Source organism: Chrysemys picta, chromosome 1 (genome assembly GCF_011386835.1).
Source record: "Chrysemys picta bellii isolate R12L10 chromosome 1, ASM1138683v2, whole genome shotgun sequence".
NCBI lineage: Eukaryota > Metazoa > Chordata > Testudines > Emydidae > Chrysemys > Chrysemys picta.
In genome coordinates this window covers 303,712,069-303,731,007 of record NC_088791.1, presented here as the reverse complement: position 1 = coordinate 303,731,007, position 18,939 = coordinate 303,712,069, and positions in this window count along the sequence as shown.

The window sequence follows — 18,939 nt, the reverse complement described above, 5'->3', positions numbered from 1 at the left end:
AAAATGATTAGGGGGCTGGAGCACATGACTTATGAGGAGAGGCTGAGGGAACTGGGATTGTTTAGTCTGCAGAAGAGAAGAATGGGGGTGGGATTTGATAGCTGTTCTCAACTACCTGAAAGGGGATGGACCTAGACCGTTCTCAGTGGTAGCAGATGACAGAACAAGAAGTAATGGTTTCAAGTTGCAGTGGGGGAGGTTTAGGTTGGATATTAGGAAAAACTTTTTCACTAGGAGGATGGTGAAGCACTGGAATGGGTTGCCTAGGGAGTTGGTGGAATCTCCTTCTTTAGAGGGTTTTAAGGTCAGGCTTGACAAAGCCCTCACTGGGATGATTTAGTTGGGGATTGGTCCTACTTTGAGCGGAGCTTTGGACTAGATGACCTCCTGAGGTCCCTTCCAACCCGGATATTCTATGATTCTATCTATCCAGCATTTTCGTAATCCAGTGAGTTCAATTAACATAGGGTCTTGTCCAGAGCAGACTCAAGGCTTTCCTTTGCCAGAAACCGAGCCATCATATCTTCATATTGGTACAATCCCTCATCACCCTCGATTCTCATTTTGGTTACACTCCTTGGGGTGTCATAATAATTCCTTTTCAGGTAGGGGATCTGCATGTACTTTAGCTGTTTGAATTTTCACTTCATCCAGAATATCAGGATAATAAGCATAATTATCATTAGAATTTGGAATGCTAAGAGCATCACAGTGGGATGTAAAGCTATATTAAAGAATCTCATTTCTGTGGGGGACCATCCTAAAAACACTTCCCACCATCTAGGTTTAGTATCACTTCTTATACGCTCAATTACTTGCTCGATTTTCTAGTGGAATGGTGGACAGTGATCATAATGTTCTGTGCATTCTCCTGAGCCTTTTGTAATTGTCTTTGCAATTCAGGATGAGTCATTAATTGCCTAACTAAATTTATGTTTAATCCTAAAGGGATTGGGTTAATTCTCTCATATATCTGATACTGATCTTTAATTTCCTCATTCTCAATTTCGGGTCATGCAAACTTGAAATCACAACCAATCACTGAGGTAATATTACATAAGCACTTGTTTTCATAAGGGTTATGGGTTACATTGCATATGTAATTTACTTCAAATAATGTGCACCAACTTCTAATACATACACATTTTCTTCCAACATATACAACAACTGAATCATTAAATGGAAAAGGATTTAATTGGTAATGGCATTTTCCTCTTTCTTCATTTAAACATATGTCATAAGGTTGAATCGCATCATTACTACAAATATATCCAATTCCTCGTTCTTCCATACAAGCCTCAAGTTCCAGTTTTCCATGTCTGATTCTGCTTTATTGTCCAAAGTTTATGTTGAATTGGTTGCATTACACTTGTGTTAATATTTAACTCAAGTGATACAATCAGAGATATCCATTCAATATGGGCTGTAGACATCATAATTATGAACGTGGTTGCTTGATTCCATTAAGGATCGTATGTGATGTTTACCATTCTCCACCAAGAGTACAATCTTTTCTCAGCTTCTGAGGCATGTTTCCACATAATACTTCTTATTTCAAGAGGGAAAATACCACTCATTCCATCTCTTGTAATATCCTTTACCACATCATTTGTCCAAGTTTGTGCCTGTATACTTGCTAAAGCTAAGGATGCATTGTCTTGCAATACCTCTACTGTCTTTAGAATAGTCAAATGATCTTTTATTTGTAATTTTTCCCAGCCAGAAAGTAAATTTGTGATAAACTGGTGACTAACATTCATATCATTCAGAGATGTTGTTAAAGGTTTTGAGATTGCTCCCAAATGTTGCCCCACTGAATATAATTTATTGACAATACCTCGGTATCTATGCTGTTTAATACACCTAAGTCTGTACCCATTCCTCCCAATATTGTACCCATCAAATCTCTTCTCATTCTCTTGGTTGGAGTTCTCAGCTGAAGTTGAGTTTCCCTCCACTTTTTCCAGCCCTCAAATAATGGGTTAGTGTACTTTTTGCACTCTGGATTTTGATGGAAAATATTCATATGGTGTAGATCTATTATTATTTTCTTTAGAGAATAGGCGGGATCTATCATCAACTGTTTCTTGATATCCTCTTTCACAACATGGGGACCAATGCTCGTTGACTCTGGTTTAGATAGCCGTGTAAAAGAGAAAGAATAACTTAAGTGAGGACCATTAATTCTCCAACTACCACTTCCTCATCTTCTAGTTATATTTACAGTACCTTTATACCAATAATGAAATAAAAGTTGACCCGAATTTCCTCGTTCGCACTTATCACCTTCTATCATATGTGCATACCATTGTATCTGTAATTTCATCTTTTATATATAATTTCAACTCGTAATTCACTCCGAACATCTATTCTACTGATCTTCCTTGCTGGTCTATAATTTGAAAGAGTTTCTGTCAAATTAACAAAATTATGATACCACTGTCTGAGTATTGCTTTTGAACTCTCCCTTACTCCATGCTGTGATGGCACAGAAAGAATTCTTATTCAGATATATGATTAAATTATCTGATCGTGCCATTACATTTGGTCCCTCTATTATGGCACATTGCCATTGTCCCGCTCTTACTACTTTCCCATATATTTTACCTGTATTATCAGTAGCATCTCAATCACAATTTGATGGCTTTGGTGTGGTATGATAATCTGGATGGGTCATTAAGTGTCTCCGTCCTTGAGAGGCATACACAATAGAACACTTCTGAGCATCGTAATAGGTTGTAACAAACTTCCAGCTCCTGTCTTCCACACTTTGTTCTATGGCTTTTATAGGACCCATGATAATGGTTATTGCTTTTGCCCTATCATTCTTTCAAATTGTGAACTCGCACCCTTAAATAGTTGCTGTATTCGGTTTGATCCACTGTACTGCTGTTTCTGTGTTTGCCTTCATTGTTCTTTTCATAACCATCTTCTGGGGTTTAATTGTGAGTTCTATACCTGAATCCACCCTCTCTTCCGTACTTACTAATACATTTGATGAGCATGCAATTATTTTTAATCCTTCTAGTAGTGCACACTGCTATGGTCCAAACCTAACTACTTTACCACGTATGGTTCCTATTCCTTCCTCCAATTTCCATGTACAATTTGAAGGTTGTGGTGATTTCTCATCTGACCTTTGCCACATCAATACTCTCTTTCCTTGATCTCTGAATAAAATACTAAATTTGTGGGCATCATCTGTGATGAGTACCTTACCCATATAATTTTCTGCCATAAACTCTATCATTCAAACAGGTCCCATTACTACTTTTATTACTGTATTCCTTAATTTAGGAATTGTGAAAACACATTCTTCTATATTATTAGCCAAGACCTTATCATTGGGATGGGATTTGGCCCATCGAATCGTTGGTGTTGTGTCCAAATTCACACCACCATAGTAGAATCCCATAGACACAAATACCCATAAGAGCCCAAATGAATAGAACTGCATCTTCTACTATTTGGCTTCCCCTTCTGAAAGGTATAAAGAAAATGAAAGACTCTTTCCTTTTCAAAACAAGCTTGATTTTTACTTGAACAATATATAACTTTTGGTGAAAACTTTTAACCGTAAAACAAAATTCCTTTGAATTTATTTTAACAAATTGTAAAAATTTAATCTTAAAAATAATAAGTGTAATATTTTACTAACAATTATATATAAAACCTTTAACACAACTATTTCTAAAACCTCTTTCATCAATTATTTTAAGAACATTAATTATGAGACCATAATACCAGTGCTTCTACATCAATCAAGCAATTAAAAAGGTGTATTACATGTATTCCAACAATGCCATACCTGTTAACCCCTCTATCCATTAATCCAACTCTGAGATTAGTCATTCTTCTGCACCCAATGTCAATGCTAGTTGGTTGACTTACAGGTATCAGAATTTGGTTTTCCAAACCCTATATTTATGGCGAATAACTCCCCTGAGGTGTATGCCATTAGGTTGACATTTGCAGTGTTTAATATTGTCATAGATGATCCAGAGTCCAAATCAAACAGGGCTCCTACTCCCATGCTCCCTAAATTTATGACAATAGGTACTAATGGCGGGCTGCGAGATGCTTTGTTTACCTGAGTGTGCGCAGGTACGGCCACTCACAGCTCCCAGTGGCCACAGTTCACCATTCCCGGCCAATGGGAGCTGTGAGAAGTGGTGGCCCGGCCCGCACCACTTCCCGCAGCTCCCATTGGCCAGGAACGGCGAACCACGGCCACTGGGAGCTGCGAGCGGCCCATACCTGCTGACGTTCAGGTAAACAAAGCGTCTCGCAGCCCACCCTTACCATGAACAAGCTGCAAACCAAGTTTGGGAACCTCTGCTCTAGGGGTTTGGTGCCCGACCTCAACCTCATGCACAGAGCTGCCCTACTCTAGCCTAGCTATTTCGTTGCCACGAAGCTAGAAAAAAAAATAAACTGCTGGTTGGATTCCCTGGCTTGGCAGGCTGAATCCTTTTTGTGCCTGTTCCCCCTCAGGCAGCAAAGAAAAAAAACTCCCTGACTTTTCAGGCTGTCAAAAGGGAAAATGTGTCCTTTTAAAATCCTGAGGAATGTGCTTCTGGTTCAGAATGAACCCACCACTCTGCTACCATGTCAAGGATGATTCCCCATTCTGGCACTTCTAGTGCAGAAGGTGGGAGCCTGCAAGGATTCTAAAAATTAATACTTTTAAAAGGCCACTCCAAGCTTATATTAAACTCCCAAGGTTACAGCTTCTCTCTGACCTTGGATGGGTAGATGCTGCCACCATCCAAGTTCAAAAAAACCCTTTGAAAACCCAGGAAAGTGCAATTGGGAATTCCTCCCTGTGCGGTACCTTCAAGCCCTTCAACCCCTCTCTGGGGAAGAGCTGAGGAAGAAAACAAAGAAAATCAGCTGTTGCCACCAGCTAATTAAACATGTGCACAAACCTCTTAGGACACAAAAACCCAATCCTGTTCTTAAAAAAGGTAAATTTTATTAAAAACAAAAAAAGAAAGAAAATACATCTGGAACTTAGGCTATTGCTAGATTTAAAAAGAGCAAATATAATAATTAAGCATCAAGAATGGTTTTCTTGAGGTCCAGCTTAATGGTTACAAGCAAAACAAAAGCATTAGGGGTTAGCACAGAGGAGTCTACAATCCATAAAAAAATAAAAAGAGATAAACTTAACTGCGTCTTCCTAGACATTTCCTGATCTACTTACATATCTGGGGTTTCAAATGTGTAGTTTCTAGGTATGATCTGATGATTTTCATACCTGGCCCAAAGCTTTTTACAGCATAGTTTCAGCCCTGTCTCGCCTCTCTGGGTGAGGGAAAGTTTTTTCCCCAATTTTAAAAAGTTCTAGCCTTCCCATTGGCTCTTTTGGTCAGGTGCTCACTCCCTTCCTTTTACCTATGGACTTTTTAACCCTTTACAGGTAAAGCAAGTAGAGAACATCTACTAACAGGGATTTTATAGATAACTGGCTGGCTGGGGGTCCATAAAAGGGAGCTACTTCCCCCTTCATTTATCACATCTCCCTTCCCCTTTTTCAACTTTGATTAATGAAACCATTTTGACACCTCTTTCCTTGTCGAATATCCAATTGATACACTCTAGGGCCTGCTTTATTGATTATTCTAACTGGTCCTTACCAAATAGAGCTTTGGACATGGCCTTTTTCTTTTATGTGTTTCTACATCACCATATTACTGATCTGCCATTCCTAAGCATGCAAGATTGGTCCCATTTTCCTATCCATTGCTGAACCTTTGCTTTTGTAAGCAGAGTCAGGATGAGCTCTACCCTGACATCTGGTGGTGAATTATGGCGAGTGTGGAAAAGAACTCCAGGGGCTGATCTTGTTTGCATAGGCACACCCACTCGCCTGGCATGAAACAACAGCAACTCAAAGTGGTTACTTTGGCTGGTGTGGGATCCCCAGTCTTCTCTGTTATTGGGGCAGGAAGAATGAAGTTTTGTTACCCTGATTCTGTGAATCAAAGGCAGTGAAACTGTTGTATGACAGAAGGACTGAGTGAGTCCTTCACCATTACCTAAGTAGCACTTGCTTGACAAGGGGCATGGGTTACAAAACCCAGTGAAGGGAGAGAGGATGGGACAGGTATTTGTACCTGATGGTATGGGCCCCTCTCTGAGGGGTTGAAACACCAATTGCACTACCTCCTCTCTCCACTGTTGAATATCAGAGCTAACTTTGATTCCATTAGAAGTCTAGTTACAGACTGCTGAGCTGAATTCACTTTGGGCCAATGGTGCACTAGCACTGGGGCTCCCCTACTATGAGCTGAAATTGCTAAGAGCTGAAATCACAAAAGAGCTGAGATCACTGAGGCTGTGTTAACTAGTGGGGGAGCCTGAAGCTATATTGCTAAGCGGCTGGCGGAGCAACTAGCAGAGTGGAGCCTTGCGGGACAGTTGGAGTGGAGCTGAGCGACTCACAGGTCGGGGAGCGGAGCGGAGTGGCTGGAGGAGCAGCGAGCAGAGCGGAGCCTTGTGGGAGCGGCCCAAGGGACGGCTGAAGTGGAGCAGAGCTGAGCGGCATCACAGGTCGGTGAGCAGAGTGGAGCAGCTGCCAGAGCAGTTCGTGGGACGGCGGGAGCAGCTCACGGGACGGCTGGTGGAGTGGAGCGGCTCGTGGTGAAGGCTGTGGCGGAACCCCGTCGGCCTCGGATCACGTAAGGTGCCCCTTAACACCCTGCGTGCCCCCCCCCCCGAACTCTGGGGCTGCACTGACCAGGGACAGAGACTTTCGGGGGTTGTTGGACTTTTGGGACTTTGGTGATCCTTGGGTTGCTGGTTTCAAGAACCCAAGGGAAAGGACACAGCCCAACTTGCTGGGGTGGGTTTTTTGCTCATGGTTTGTGTTATGAATCCTCTTTGTGGTGTTTTTCCAATTTAATGCTGATGTCATTTACCTCACGTTACTAAACATTTTCTGTTACACTCAGACTCCGTGCTTGCGAGAGGGGAAGTATTGCCTCTTAGAGGCGCCCAGGGGGTGGTATGTAATTGTCCCAGGTCACTGGGTGGGGGCTCGAGCCGGTTTTGCATTGTGTTATTGAAACGGAACCCCTAGATACAGAACCCGGCCCTTGTTGCTGCCAACTTAGATTGGCAGAAGGGTTACACTTTAAGTGCTATCGCTACTTGTTTATGCATTTCAGCAATAGATTATAGTAATTTCTGCATCCATTGGTCTATTAACACCCTAGGCTGAAATCCATCTCAGGGTGTACCAATTACCCACCATTGTTCAGGCAACCTCATATCTCTTCCTGAGATAGTTTAAAATGGAGTTACACCATGTGATGCTATAGTTCTCCTAATAATCGATATTAATGGTAGTTTCTGATCCCAATCTTTACCCAGTTGATTTACCACTTTCCTTAGAGCAGTTTTTATTGTTCTATTGGTCCTTTCTACCTGTCCTGAGGATGCCCAGCTGTATGTAACCTTTGTTTAATGCCAAAAGCCTGGCACAATCCTTTTGTAATTTCTCCTATAAAGTGAGGTCCCTGCTCTGAATCTATTTCTTTAGGGATACCCCATCTCGTAATAACTTGATCCACCAGAACTCTAGCTGCAGTTAGCTCCTTGTGGGGATTGCCTCGACCCATTTAGTAAAAGGATTCACTATTACCTAACAATACTGGTTTCCCTTTTCAGTTTTTGCCAATAGACCGATAAAATCAATATGCAACCTAGCCCATAGACCCTCTATTCTCTGATGTCCTAGTGGTCCTTTTGTTATTTTAGTATCTGCGTTATTTGCTGCACAAGGTAAACATTTATTTACATATTATTCTACATCTGCCCTCACATTTGGCCACCAATCTACCATTTGCAGTCTATCAAGGATTGTATTTGTTCCTATATGTCCATTATCGTGGACCAGTGAGATCATTTTAGTTCTAATTTATTTTGGAACTATCCATACAGACATATCCTCTTCTGTTTTGGTTGCCAATCCTAATCCTGTTTCATGTTGCCAGATTTTTCATCCTCGATGTCTTTCTTTTGACACCAATTTTTGTACCTCAGGGTCTTTTCTTTGTAAAGCTACTAAATCAATCTGTTCTATTCTCTCTCCTTCTATCTTAGCTACTGGGATCGCAGTTGCCATACTATCCCCTCCTTAGCTCCTTTAGCTTGTTCATCTGCCTTCTTATTCCACTGAGCCCCTTCAACATTTTTCTTATGGGCTTTTACTTTTCCCATTAATACTGGTTGTGTCCTTTGCTGTGCCAATTCCCACAAGTATATCAACTTTTCAGCATGAGCAACGTATTTACCATCTGCTGATTTCGTGCCCCTCTTTTGCCATTGAGGCATCCAATCTACAATAGCCCTCAAGACCCATTCAGAATCTGTGAAAATAGCAACAGTTTCATCTGTTGGCGTATTTTCCAATGCTACTGTTACAGCTACAATTTCAGCAGCCTGTACCAAATGAGGTAAACATGCTCCCTTGACCTCTTCTTCATTAGATATCTTTACAGCTGTGTATCTGTGTCTCCTTACGCTGGGCCAGGAAGCACTTATCAAAGCTCTTTGCAGTCTTGGGTCCCCCCTCGCTCACCGCAGCCGGGGCCCCACTGCTCCTCAGCCTGGCCAGTTCCAGCTCATGCTGACATTGTTTCTCCTTCTCTTCCCGCTCATGCTGATGTTGTTTCTCCTCATGCTGACTTTGTTTCTCCTTCTCTTCCCGCTACTGCTTCAGTTCTTGCTTCCTTAACTCAAGCTCTTCTTGTCTTATCTCCCATTCACGTTCCAGCCGCACCCGTTCCAGGGACGGGGAGCTCTGCCAGGACGATCCCCTGCTGGCCGCCAGGGTCAGGGTGCCCTCGGTATTTGCTGGGCTTCCCCCAACCCTTCCCCTAGGCACAGATAGGCAGGGTCTCGGGATGTCCTCGGCAGCAGTCTGCCCCCTCCCAGCCATGTCAGTCCCCGGGTCCCACGCTGCATCCGCCGGGCGGCTTCCCTCAGGGACAGGGCTCGGTTCATCCAAGCGATCCCTGTCCTCCAGCTGGACAATTAACTGTTCTTTGGTGGACCTCCCAATGCGCAGCCCCCTCTGCCTGCACAGCTCTACCAGGTCACTCTTAAGGCGTTTCGCATACATCCTCCTGCTGGCCACTCGCCGGCCTGTATTCTCCGCTTTCCACCGTTCCCGGGAGACCCCTAGTGTGCCAGCCCTTCTTCAGGTCACCACCTCTCTGTCAGGGTCGATCTGCAGACTCCTCCGCCCCTGGAACCGCTTGCTGCAATCCCCCGGGGGACCCTGTTACTGCAAAAGTCCTTCTCGCTGGTCACACACTCCCAGAGGTTAATCGCCTCCTGAAACCGTCTCTCTCTGACTCTTCAGCCCACCTGGTCCCCATTGATTCCCCTTCATTTTATTGCTCCCCAGTCACTTACTGCAGGAAGCACCATCCACGGGATGCAGTAGATCCCACCTCTGCCACCAGTTGTCACAGAGTGTGGGGGGACTCAGGGCCCTGCACCCCCGGCTTCCTGCGATTTGCTATGACTCTCAGCCAGCCAGTAAAGCAGAAGGTTTATTTAGATGACCGGAACACAGTCCAAGACAGGTCTTGCAGCACAGACAACAGGATCCCCCCTCAGTTAGGTCCATCTTGGGGTCCTCGGGCACCCCAGCCCCCTTGGGAGGTCAGAGCTCCATCTGCCTCCCAGCCATATCGCCAGCGAGCTCCTGAAAACTCTCCCTTCAGCGACCCCTCCCACAGCCTTTGTTCAGTTTCCCGGGCAAAAGTGTCACCTGGCCTCTAACCCCTTCCTGGGTTCTCATGTTACATGCTCAGGTATTCTCCGTTGGTCAGTCTCCCATCCCCCAGTGCAGACTATCCTAGCCACACTCCCCTGTCAGCATTCAAAGACCTCAGTAAGAACAGTCCCAGTTCGTCACACGGGTGACTATTGCAATCTGGAAGCTGGCAACTCCAGACAGCTACCGATCGGTCGCTAACCAGTCTGGAGTGGGAAAGTCGATGGTTGGAATTGTGTTGATGCAAGTTTGCAGGGCCATTAATCGCATCCTGCTCAGAAGAACCGTGACTCCGGGTAACGTGCATGACATTGTGGCTGGCTTTGAACAAATGGGTTTCCCCTAACTGTGGAGGGACAATAGATGGGATGCATATTCCTATTCAGCACCAGCCCACCTAGCCTCCGAATACGTTAACCGAAAGGGGTATTTCTCCATGGTTCTCTAGGCACTTGTGGATCACCATGGTCGTTTCATTGATATTAATGCAGGCTGGCCCGGAAGGGTGCATGATGCACGCATCTTTCGCAACACTGACCTGTTCAGGAAGCTGCAAGCCGGGACTTTTTTCCCAGACCAGAGGATCACTGTAGGGGAAGTCGAAATGCCCATTGTGATCCTTGAAGACCCCGCTTACCCTTTAATGCCGTGGCTCATGAAACCCTACACAGGGAGCCTGGACAGAAGACAGGAATGGTTCAACTACAGGCTGAGCCGGTGCCAAATGACTATGGAGTGTGAAGGGTCGCTGGCGCTCTCTTTATGGGAAGCTGGACTTGGCCGAAGACAGCATCCCTGCGGTTATATCCGCGTGCTCTACCCTCCATAATATTTGTGAAGGGAAGGGTGAAAGCTTCACTCAGGTATGGGCCTCGGAGGTTCAACACCTGGAGGCTGAATTTGCACAGCCAGAGAGCAGGGCTATTAGAGGGGCCCAGCATGGGGCTGCAAGGATTAGGGATGCCTTGAGGGAGCAATTTGAGGCTGAAAGCCACCAGTAATGTCTGATGCTCTGCACGGGAGTTAAGTGCAGTGGCTGTGTTTGGTACGCTGACTTGCAGTGCTTGTTGCTTTCCTGGGCTCAGGTATATTTTGCTTTATGCACTAATAAAGTATGTTTTCAAAGTAAAAAACTCCATTTATTGAAAATAAAATTCATTTATTGAAGAAAAAAACCCAAAGTAACACAGAAATACCAAAAGGGCAAGGGGGTGGGGTGGTGACCACTTCACTCATAGGCTTGAGTATGTCCTGATTTCATACTCTTGAATCCTGTCTGGAGTGCGCTGCACTGAGTGCTGCACTTCAGGATGGCTATAAGGCATGTTGAGGGGAGTTGAATGCAGTGGATAAGGGTCGTAGTTTTCGTGGGTGGGTGATGAAACTATGGGTGTAGTAGGCAGCTGGGGGCGGTAAGAACCCGGATGTTGGGGAAAGTGGGTTGGAGGGGACATAGGGGCACAAGGGGAAGAGTTTTGGGACAAGGGCTGCGGGGGAGGAGGGTCGAGCATGGTAGTACTCCGCCTGCATGGCGACGAGCGCTTGAAGGGAGTCCGGTTGGCGCTCCATTATGCTAATCAGCTGTTCCGTGCTTTGCCGCCAGTGCATCGCGTATTCCTGGCGGATCCTCCTTTCACTCTCCCTCCACTTCTGTGCCTTTCGATTCTCGTTTACAGACTACTGCATGACTTCTTTGCTTTTACACGTCCTCTTCCGGAGTCTTGTCAGTCTGTCGGCCGGTGATAAGGATGACGGCTGAGATCTCAAGGTTGCACCTAGACAGGCAAAATGCAATACTTAACAGAGGCAGTATTGTACACACCAGACAGAGCAATGATTCCCCCCGCACGTAAGGAGGGCAATCACAAAAACAATACTTTGCCTGTGCCAAAGCAAGCGCACATAACCCATGGGAGCTCCAGAAACAGTGAGTAAGCTGTGACGAACTGGGCCTGTTCTTACTGTGGTGTGTGAATGCTGACAGGGGAGTGTGGCTGGATAGTCTGCATTGGGGGATGGGAGTCTGAGTCTGCCCGAGGGCGAATACCTGGGCGTGTAGCATGGGAGCCCAGGAAGGGGTTGGAGGCCAGGTGACTCCTTGGCCTGGGAAACTGAACAAAGGCTGTGGGAGGGGTCGCTGAAGGCAGAGTGCTGGAAGCGAGCTGGAGAGATGGCTGGGAGGCAGAGATGGCTCTGACCCCCCCCCAAAGGGGGGTGGGCTGGGATGCCCTGGGACCCCAAGCTGGACTTAACTGAGGGGGTCCTGTTGTCTGGGCCTGCAAGACCTGTCTTGGACTGTATTCCTGTCATCCAAATAAACCTTCTGCTTTACTGGCTGGCTGAGAGTCATGGTGAATCGCAGGAAGCCGGGGGTGCAGGGCCCTGAGTCCCCCAATACTCCGTGACATAAGCACAGGGTCAATGATGAGTAAGCACAGGGTCGTCTGGGTTTCTGTGCCTTGGGGAGAGCCAACAGCTGCAGGGGACACCTACATTGAACACTGTCCCAACATTCTCCACAGGAGTTCGTCCTGGAAGATATCTCGCTGCTGAGGGTGACCAGGGACACAAGGGAGGGTCTTCTCCTACAATGCGGCTTCCACCCTGGCCCATACGCAGCTTGCCTGTGTGCAGTAATGGTCCCCCCGCCCCTCACGGCACAGTGGCGCAGACACGTTAGCCTGACTGGGACAAGAACCACTCTGGCTCTCCCAATAGACCTGCGCAGGTGCATTGCCCACGTTCTGGCTGAGACTTTTGAAGAGATCACCGATGCCAATTACCGCGATGTGATAGACCACATCAATGCACTATTCCACATCTAGGTATGCATGCAGCCCTTACCCTCCTCGCCCAAAAAGCCCGTACCTAAAAGCTTCCTTCCCGAAAAGAAAGCCACTTACCAGGAACCTCCTCTGTTGTTTGTCCTTCCCCAAGCACCAGATGCCGCAACTGGCTGCCTTCTTCCTGGCTCGAGAAGAGCTCCTGGCTGCATGCATCTAGGGATTCCGGGGTGTCTCCCCCCCACCTCAGCACCATTGCTCACGCTTTCCTCCTCCTCCTCCTCCCCCCCGCTGTGCTGGTCTTTGAAGTATCCATGGTGGTCGTTGCCGTGGAGGTGGGATCACCCCCAAGTATTGCGTCCAGCTCTTTGTAAAATTTGCAGGTCGTGGGGGAAGCACCGGAGCGGGCGTTTGCCTCGCGGGCTTTGCGGTAGGCATTCCACAGCTCCTTTACTTTAACCTGACACTGCATCGCATCCCGGTCATGGCCCCTGTCCATCATGGCCCTTGATATGTGCCCAAAGGTATCGTAATTCCTATGGCTGGAGCGCAGCTGGGACTACACAGCTTCCTCCCCGCAAACACTGATGAGGTCCAGCACCTCACCATTGCTCCATGCTGGGGATTGCCTGCGCGTGGAGGCATGGCCACCTGGAAAGATGCGCTGAGAGCACTCCACACTTGGCTGAGCAAACAGGAAGGGGATTTTCAAAATTCCCAGGGAATTTAAAGGGCGGGTCTGATGCTTGGTCACCTGAGGACAGGGCAGCAGAGTTCAAAAGTGATTACAAGAGTGGCTAGAACAGGGATTGTGGGACACTTCCGGAGGCCAATCAGAGCCAATCAGAGCACATTAGGTCTCCACACTGGCGCCGCGGTGCTCCAGCGAGAGTGCAACAAACATTATTCCTCTCGGGGAGGTGGAGTACCAGGAGCGCTCCAGCCGCGGAGTCAGAGCGCTCTACGTGTCTTGCCAGTGTGGACGGGGAGTGAGGTAGAGCACTCTTGGCGGCTCTTTTGCACTATAACACGCAAGTGTAGCCAAGGCCTCAGATTCTGTGCTTGTGAGAGGGGAAGTATCCAGGGGGTGGTGTGTAATTGTCCCAGGTCACTGCGTGGGGACTCGAGACAGTTGTGTTGTATTGTTGAAAAGGAAGCCCTAGATACTGAACCTTGCCCTTGTTGCTGCTGGCTCCACCTGGAAGAAGGGTTACATGTATAACCCTATGTACTCTAACATTACATACAGTTAAACATGTGGCCTATTTTTGGAGCAGTGTATAGCTAAAATATAGTACAATTCTTGTTCTTATTCTTCATCTCACTTCTTGGAGGAAAGAGTAATTTGCATTACTTTCTGAGCATGGAGCTCTTCATATGAACTAGAGGTTTTTTGAGCTCTAGCCCTTATATTAGATTGTTAAATTATTTTTAGAGGTAATACTTAATATGTTTATATAGCATTCAGGGATTAATAGGGAACCCCCCCTGAAGCTAATTTAACACATATTAAGCCCAATAGCTAGTACTGAAAAACTCCTTTAGCCTAGTGGCTAAACTGTCTATATTATATTGAAAATGTAAGCAGCAAGTTCAAATCCTGAGGGGTGTATATTTATGAGAAATTCTTCAGATCTTTTGTTCTCCCAGGGCATTATTCATTATTACATTCTGACATCTGTTTTTATCCTCCCCTAGTGGCCTATATATATTAAAATATGAAAAAAACCTATACAGTATAATTAAATTCAGTTTTTCTCATTTATATCTTGGCCTGTGCTAGTGAATGCCCTTTGTTTGAAAACTGCAGCTCTAGGCTCAAGTTGCACCACTGCAGCCCCACTGACGTAATTCTTATTCAAGGTTGAAGTTCGCTTCATACAGAGTCCAGCTATTCAGGCTTAATGCCAGAGGAGTGTGTAACATTGCACTCCATATGATTTTATAAAAATATGCTAATGAGTGTGAATATAATGTAACTGGAATATGCTTCATACAAAAGATCTCTTGTAAGGTATCATTACAAAGCTTATAATCTACTGAGTGTGTTCATCCTATTTACATGAATGTATCATTCTTGTATCTGAAACTAGAAATATGAAATATAACTCTGATGTCCTATTGTAATTATGCAAAGTGTGGGCTATTAATGGTGGTTTGGAATCTTGATGCCTCCCATTAACCAGGACAATTGGTTGTAAATGCCTCTGTTTACTTGCAAGCCTTCCTGTGAGTCAGGCCAGGAAGAATGAAGGCTTGGGGTCTCACAGGACATGTGACCAAGTCTCACAGAACACCTGGCCATCTTAAACCTGGTGCTTTTCCGTTTAGAAGGAGGGATGGGGACCCAGAGAGACAAAAGATTCCCGCCTCGTGCAAAGCTATATAAGGGGGTGGAAAAGAACAAAGGAGGCTGCAGTCATGAGAAATCCCCTATCTGCCACCTGAGCTGGAACAAGTACTGTACCTGGGGGGAAGGATTGGGACCAGGCTAGAAAGGAGTCTAGTCTGTGAAAGAAGTTTATTGGAACATCTGAGGGTGAGATTTATCTGTAATCAGTTTCTTAATGTATTAGGCTTAGACTTGCATGTTTTTGTTTTATTTTGCTTGGTAACTTATTTTGTTCTGTCTGTTATTACTTGGAACCACTTAAATCCTACTTTTTATATTTAATAACTTTTGCTTATAAATTAACACAGAGTAAGTAATTAATTCCTGGGGGAGCAAACAGCTGTGCCTATCTCTCTATCAGTGTTATAGAGGGAGGACAATTTATGAGTTTACTCTGTATAAGCTTTATACAGAGTAAAATGGATTTATTTGGGGTTTGGATCCCATTGGGAACTGGGTATCTGAGTGCTAGAGACAGGAGCACCTCTTAAGCTGTTTTAAGTTAAGTCTGCAGCTTTTGGGGGACGTGGTTCAGACCTGGGTCTGTGTTTGCAGCAGGCTAGCGTGTCTGACTCAACCAGACAGAGTACTGAAGTCCCAAGCTGGCAGAGAAAATGGGCTCAGAGGTAATCTCTGCACAACAGGTGGCACTCCCAAGGAGGTCTCTGTGTTCCAACCCATCACAGTGTGAAGGGAGGCTGAAGAGTTGAAATCCACTCTCTAGGCCACTTCTAAGGTATGAAGCTGCCACACAGTTCCCCCTCCCCTTGACAGGTGCTAGCCCAGCCCGTGAAATAGTGACCACTGCCTCTGTGCTCTTAGCATGGGTGTTGGGCCACTGGTTCTGCAAAAAGACTGATGTTCAGCCCCTTTCCTGGTCCACCCTAGAACCACCCTGGCCTGCCCTCCCCAAAGTGATCTTCTTTGCTAGCCGGTGAAGAGCAGGTGCAGACACTCTTGCTTTTATTTGCCGTGGCAGCATGCAGACATCCTTATGCAGCTGCTCAGCCTGCTGACCTCCAGCTGGGCAGCCCCTACTTCAGAATTAGGAGGTGTAGGGGAATTTGAGTAGCGGTGTGTGAAATGTTCCTAAGAAAATGCAAAACTATTTGTAAATCTAGTTTCTTTATATTTCATTATGAACACAAATGGGCACACACAGAAAATGTATCTATAACTTCTATTAGGTACTAGAAGTCCCAACTGGGATCAGGACTCCATTGTGCTAAGGGTTGTACAGATAGAAAGGGAAAGACTAGCCCCACCTAGAAAACCTTACCAACTAATTATATAGTGCAATTTTTGTTTATTAATTTTTTGTTGTTGTTGCAAAAATAGCCCTATTTTCTACTAAAAATGGGCTGCTTTTTTAGCACGTTAGCCCCATTTCTTGAGTGAATCTGGTCTTTACATGGAAAACAATGCAAAAACAACAGTTTGTTGAAATTGCAAATGGACTAATATTTAGGTAGCATGGAGTCATGAGCAATGAAAGAGCAGGGGGAAAGTGTGCAAATCTCTGCAAGACAAAAATATTTAATTTTGTCCAGTTCTTGGGTGGAAGGAGTTGTCATGAGATGAATGTAGCAGGCATTTTTTGTCTCAGAGGTAGATCAATAGAAGAGAGCCAGGGAGGGCTTCAGTAGCTGGTGGACAAGGGCTGGATCTAGGTGGATGTCAGTGTGGGGCCATTGAGAATTGGCCCTCCTATAGTCCTCCAAACACTGACATGTGTACTCAATTTGACTACAGTGGGACTACTCATGTCTTTAACTCTCACTTTGTTAAAGTCCAAATAGGGGCCACAAAAGTTTTATTCGTGCAGAAATTTTTTTAATTTAAAGAACACGTTCTGTAACTTGTATCAGAGGGGTACCCGTGATAGTCTGTATCCACAAAAACAACTGGGAGTCCGGTGGCACCTTAAAGACTAATCGATTTATTTGGGCATAAGCTTTCGTGGGTAAAAAAACCCCACTTCTTCAGATGCATGGAGTTTTTTTGTTGCATTTTTTTGTTCTGTAACTTAAGTTTTATGATTCTTTATTTCTGATTTTAGTGTTGGAAATTATTTCCAACACTAAAAATAAGGGGACATCCAATTTGTGTGGAAAGTAGCTAACTTTCTGAGTGAAATGAGTGACATCCCTTGGAAAGAGGGACTTGTGAGAAGTATGCTCATATGCACAAAGCACTTGCATAATTGCACGACTGAGCCCTTACATGATCAAGTAAAACAACACTTAGTCCTCTTCCACCTTCCTTGTTTAGATCTCATGTGTGAGTATATGAATCCTAGGACAGGGACTAAGTTCATCTGAATTACAAAGTGCCATGTTCATTTTGGCTATTCAAATGCCTATCCCATTTCTAATGTAGCTATTTTCACAGGAAACACTTGTATTTACTTGTGAAATGTTTTGGATCGAATAGATACTTACTCAATGAACTGGAACAATTTCCCACTATTCTGGTCTATTGAGTAAATAATAAACATTTTAAAAAATGCCTAAGTAAAAATACAAATTCTTAGTAACAGTATGTTGTTTTCCTGGCTTGAAAGCCAGGAATTCATCAAACAGCATATACAGTTTTCTTGTGTTCTTTGAAACATTAATCGATAAATAATATTTGGGCATTTTGATATGGCAGACACAGCATACTATTGAGTATATAATACATTTTAAAAATACCATTAAACTGAAATTAATGGGCCAAACTCAACCTTTATTAGAGTTGATCCATGTGGAATTTAGCTCAGTGTGTTTTTGCTAATTAAATTAATAGAATCATACAAATTGGATTATTTGAGGCAAGGAAGTTTATAACAGTAGGTCATGTTGTTCACACCTCTTCCAGGGACTGAGTGCCAAAGAGCCAGCTACAGCAGGAGTAGTCTCCTAGCAACACCCTGGACACAGCTGATCTTAATATGGGCTGCCTGATTAACTGAATTTCCTAATTGGTGGAGGGGCAGAGCTAATTACTGTTTAATCCAGCAACAGCCAGAGTTTGCTGGCTGTGGCTGCTCTATGCGTTTTTGCCAGCAGCTGCGCTTGGTCCTGTTTCCGCTCCTGTCCTGCCTGCTTCTGTGCCTCATTCAGCCCCTACTCTTCTCCATCCTTGACACCCTGGGCTCTGACCCCTGGCTCTACTTCCTGACCAAATCTCCAGGTCACCCATTGGGTCTGGCATTCAGCTTCTGGTCACCAGCTCTGACCTTTAGCTCCACACCCTGACCAAGTCTGTGGCCTGGTCCCCACTAAGCCCCCACTTCGGACTAAAGTACGCAAATTCAGCTACGTTATTAACGTAGCTGAATTCGAAGTACCTTAGTCCGAACTTACCGCGGGTCCAGACGCGGCAGGAAGGCTCCCCCGTCGATGCCGCGTACTCCTCTCGGCGAGCTGGAGTACCGGCGTCGACGGCGAGCACTTCCAGGATTGATCTGGGATCGATTTATCGCGTCTTAACCAGACGCGATAAATCGATCCCAGAACATCGATTGCCTGCCGCCGGACCCTCCGGTAAGTGAAGACGTACCCTCAGACTCACCCATAGCTCTGGCTTCAGCTTCTGATCTCGGATTCTGACCCTCAGCTGTGCTCTCTATACCACCTCCAGGTGTCCTGTGACCCTGATCCTTGACTCCAGCTCGGCTTGGCTCTAACCTCCAGGCCTGTCTTCCCCCATGGCTCTGACCATTAGGCCCAACCTGCCCATGTCCGGTCGTGCCCTTGACCGTGAGATTTAAGGGGTGTATGGGCGTTGTTCTGACTCTCATCATAGAGATGAATTTCACCTCCCAATGTAGGATTATTCCCTATGTGATTTTCAGTCCTTGGTCCAATTTAGTTTTAAATGCTTCCAGTGATGACTGCATCCCCCTAGAGTGCTTCACACTGTAATATAGGAGTTAACATGTTCATGGTGAAAGCTGATATCACTCATACCGCCTCTGACCCAGCTCC